Below are 5,057 nucleotides of genomic sequence, written 5' to 3' on the forward strand. Positions count from 1 at the left end.
TGGGGAGGTGTGTATTGAGGGGGAGGGGGGGCGAATGCGGGGAAGAATTCTAGACGCGGGAGAGATGGATCTCGCGCGGAGGGCCAAACGGCATGTTGCATCCCAACAGGTCGGGTGGTCTTCTTTAGAAAGAGCTTCAAGACAGATTCCAAGACAAGCTAGAGAGCGTGCGGCATCGAAGATTCGGACGATGAAGGTCCAGCTCTTTTCAAGGGGAGGTGCGTTCAAGGCAAAACGCACCTCTTACACTCTCTTCATCGGCGCTGAATTTCAAGATGTGGCCAAGGAGGGCTCTCTACTGCAAGGTGTCGTTGCCTGGACCCTTGCTTTTCGGGCTTGGCATTCAGAGTGAAAGCTGCGTGTTGAGCCCGTAGTCCACAGGCAGTTCGGCGCACTCAAGCTGCTTGACCCAAGTTGGAGCATGGAGCACAACGTGTCTTCGACTGGGTTACCCTCCATTCTGTGCTTGTAAATTTGGTCAGCAGGTGGATGGGTTGATGTGCCCAATAAAGTCTCTTTCACCATTTTGCACAAGTCCCATTCTACTCCACAGTTGTAAATTGAGTCAGTGGGTGGAATGCAACAAGTATGAAAAGTCCATGTTTCACAGTTGTAAATAGAGTCAGTGAGCATGGCACCTAGCGGGTAGACACTGACCGCCTTGATAGTGAGGCGTGTTAAGACCCCCGACGATAGATATGAGTCTAAGTCTAATCACCATTTCCAAAAGGCCAGTAAGTTGTGCCTCCCTCACTCGATGTGGTCATCGAGTTTTTTCAAGGGGAGGTGTGTATGAGGGAGTACTCCTTGTAGCTCCCTCACCCACGGTTTGGGCGTCGTGTTTGATGCGCGTTGATAGCTCCACCCACCCACCATGACATAGTCCCTTGCTGAGCCCCCGGTGAATCATGTAAATACTTTCTACCTATGAATATGACGTAAAGCCCTCAAGATGGGCCCTTGGGTATATCTCGTGCCGTGTTATGTGCCGTGTCGCGTTCCGTGACGCGTCGGGGTGCCCCGTGACGTGTTGAGGGGTCAAAATGGCAAACTTGTGGAATGGGTCTAGTGCTGCCCCGGGGCCTAGACGGGGTCCCCAGGGGGTCCCGAGCGGGTCTCTGAGAGTCGGATCATCACAACACCTATAGGGGAGGTACCCTACTCGAGGCTTGGCTCTCCTTGGGCGCGTCGCGGCATGGGGCCGTAGTGCGTGTCGCTTGGGCATGGTTAAGTGGCTCGGGGCTTCCCCCAGGAATAGGTGAGTGGGGATGGTGAGTGCAAACAGTGAGAGTGAGGGGGAAGGGTAGTCTTTTTATGGGGCGAGAGGTGAGTGGGGTGTTGTGCTACCACAAAGGGTTTCGGAGGTGCGTCCTTGCGTAAGCACCAAGAAATATCAAGTGCCATGAGGAATTCCCTGCCCGATGGGGGGAGATAACAAGGTGGACAGTTGAGTCGCGTCGGCGCTGGGCCGTGTCGCGGTGCCGTGTCGTGTTACCTTCCGTGGTGTGTTACCTTCCGTGTCGCCCTCCGTGGCGTGTTTGGCTATGCCGTGCCGTGGTGCCATGTTGAGTGGGAAAACCGTGTTATGACGCGATATGTCATGTTATGGTGCCGTGTTGAGTCCCAAGGGACGTGATATGCCGAGTTGAGGTGTGTTTTGGAGCCAAGGCATGTTTTGGGGAGTTTTGGAGTTTTGTTACACTTGGTATCAGAGCGGGACCCCGTGACGCATCGGAGACGTCTGGAGGCGGGGAGGGGCAAAAATACACAAAAATAGGCAAAAATTCAAAATTTTTCAGAAAAATTCCGAAAAAATCATAAAAAATTCAAAAAAATTCAAAAATTCATAAAAATTTCAAAAAATGGGAAAACACAAGAAAAGTGGGAAAAGAGTGAAAAGTGACCAAAACGAGATGGAAAAAGCACGAATCGAAGCCGAAAAGGTTAGAATTGAGAATTTGTATGATTCGAAACACAAGGTTTTGGCAAGATGGTATGATTGTGAGGATGAACGCAGGATCTTGTGGGCAACGAAGGTGAAATGGCTAAAGTGTGGATATGGATTTTCGAAGCGGGAGGAGCGAGATTTGGAAAGAAGATTGAATGGAGTAAAAACTAAACAAGTTGGGCTAAAAGAAGAATTACAAGTGCTGAATGACAAACTAGAGGAGTGGCATGAAGAGCATAGAAAATGTCTAAACCTTGACCTACTACATATAGAAAGACAATTGAAATTGGAAATCAGTGAAGAGTATGGGGAGGTTGTGGCACAAGGGGGTATGCCGGATGAGAAGGGAAAAAGTATGGAACCTCAAGAAAACCAAAAGAAACTTATCACAAAAATGCAAGAAAGGGAAACTAAAAGTGAGTCTGATAGTGAGAGTAGTGAAAGCGAAGCAGAGAAAGAAGAAGACATGTGTGCTGCAGTAGAAGCCCAATTGACAATGGGGGAAAGGTTAATATCAGAGGGGCAATTGAGTCATGCCGAACGTATAAACTTACTACAGGTAATGAACTTACTGAGAAAAGGGTTGGCAGAGCAAAAAGGAGAATGTGGAGCAACGACCAAGCTACCCGATGTCTTAAGTGAATCAGATGATGAATCAACAACAGATGAACCAACTGCTTGGACGGATGAGACTTACTTAGATGAGCAGATAGATTGGGAGGCCGAAAGACGGATACGGCAACAAATGATGCAAGAGGCACATCGAATGGAGAGGGCTCAAATGGAAAGTAGTTCTAGTCAATTTGAAGATGCACTGGAGGAGGACGTAACGTGTGAGGCAAGGCAATGGAGAGAAGAGGAGTGGGGGGCAAATGAGCCCTACCACGAATATTACGACGAGCCTGAAGAAGCTTACTTTGCAGATCAAGAAGAAACGTTAGAAGAGGAAAGGTGGGCAGAAAGGAATCAAGAATGGGACCTAGATTATGATGCACAAGCGCGAAGATTCAGGCACGAAGAACAAGAGAGTGAATGGTGTCAAGGGGAAAGGGAGGAGGCCTATGGGCCACATTCTTTTGATAATGACCATGAAACACTTCAAGTAGATCAATGGTGGGCCGATAGGCCGATTGTTGAGGAGCAACCTGAAGAACTTGTTACGGAGCTGGAGAGTATAAATAAAATTGTGACCAGAGAGTATCCAGTGGAACAAAGAGAGGCCGGCGGGCCAGGTATCATGTTTGATGGAGTTCTCATCGAAGATTGCGTGGAAGAGTAGATGGCTGATGAATCAAACCTTCTACCAGATGGAGTAATCCTAGAGGAGTGTAAAACGAAGCATGAGGGCAAAAGGGACAATGATCAACTCGAAGTTCTCTATGAATTTGAAGAGTACGACTCAGATGAGGGAAAGATTGAGGAAGTGGGTGAATGTAGCGTTGAAGACTCCTGCACCTGGAGGGAGTATAAAGAAATCGGGACAGACGATTCAGAGACTCCTGGACCTAGGGGGAGTATAAACAATCCAGGACAGGATGGGCTGGGAGCCCGGGAGTTAGGAGAAGTGGAGGCGAGGGAAGAACTCGTAAGCCACGAGTCTAAAGAAACGGCCGTGTCTGGAGGAGAGGTTGAAGAGAAAGGCACAATACTCGTGAGCCGGGAGGATAAAGAAACGGCCGGGCGTGAGGAGAAGGTTGAAGGAGAAGGCACAATACTCGTGAGCCGCGAGGATAAACTAACGGCCGGCACAATACTCGTGAGCCGCGAGGATAAAGGAACGGCCGGGTGCGAAGAGAAGGTGGAAGGGGATGGCATGATACTCGTGAGCCGCGAGGATAAACTAACGGCCGGCACAATACTCGTGAGCCGCGAGGATAAAGTAACGGCCGGGTATGAGGAGAAAGTTGAAGGGAAAGGCACAATACTCGTGAGCCGCGAGGATAAAATAACGGCCGGGCATGAGGAAAAGGTTGAAGGAGAAGGCATAAGACTCGTGAGCCGCGAGGATAAAGTAACGGCCGGGTATGAGGAGAAGGTTGAAGGGATAGGCACAATACTCGTGAGCCGCGAGGATAAAGAAACGGCCGTGTGCGAGATGGAGGGGAAGGAAGAACTCGTGAGCCACGAGTCTAAACGAACGGCCGTGTATAGAGAAACACAGGTGAGGGAAGAACTCGTGAGCCGCGAGTCTAAAGAAATGGCCGAAGGTAGAATGGAAGAGGCAGATCAAACTCGTGGAGCCGCGAGTCTAAACGAACGTGCCGGATGGGTTGAGGAACAGGTGGAGGCCAGGGAGGCAGGAGGTGCCGAAGAACTCGTGAGCCGCGAGTATAAACAAAGGGCCGCGTATTGTGATAAGTGGGTGGATGAGATAGACAGTGAGATCAAAGGGGCAGGTGATGATGGGAAGAGCTATGTGGAGAAAGGGGTAAAGGCAAAGACGTGTGTTGAAGAGTGAGTCGAATACAGTGGTGCCAAAAGGTCCAGGGCGGAGGGGGTGAAGATGATAGAGGAAACCAAAAGACCACAAAAAGTTGAAGTAGCGGGGAAGGGGAATCATGTGTATGCTAGTCAAGAATTACAAACGCTTTCTTACAAAACCAAGGAGCAAGAAGACGGAACTACAGCGGCTGATTCAGAGGGAGACAAGCCCTCATGCAGCAAGAAAGATAGGGGTGCTGGGGTGCCCCTCGCGTGGACAGATAGTGACGAATGGAGGCTCTTGAGGGGGACTCAAGTCGCGGAGATGCATGAGGCTGGGGTCCCTGCGTTTCGGATGAGAGTGTCTCTCAGAAAACCCACTCTAACCTTGAAGTCTACCAGCGCATTCAAGACCATTCCGGTCTCGGGACCAAAGGGGTGCAACCTGCTGGGCAACATCGTTGTGGTCGGATGGCTTCACGATCAATCCGAGCAGGTTGTGCGGAGGCTTCACCCTCCAAGTTCGCAACGACAAATCCGGCTCAGTGAGGAGCCTAACACAAGTGTTGAAATCAGGTGTGAAGGCTTGGTCTCAACTTGGGTCACTAAGGTCAGCTCGGGCATGAAAAGGCCATTGTTTACAGCCAAAGAAATGGATTTGGCCGCTAGGGCAAGACGACATGTGAAA

The sequence above is a fragment of the Lygodium microphyllum genome, chromosome 16 (assembly GCF_053477565.2).
Source record: "Lygodium microphyllum isolate KBCC chromosome 16, Lygodium_microphyllum_v1.1.10, whole genome shotgun sequence".
Lineage (NCBI taxonomy): Eukaryota > Viridiplantae > Streptophyta > Polypodiopsida > Schizaeales > Lygodiaceae > Lygodium > Lygodium microphyllum.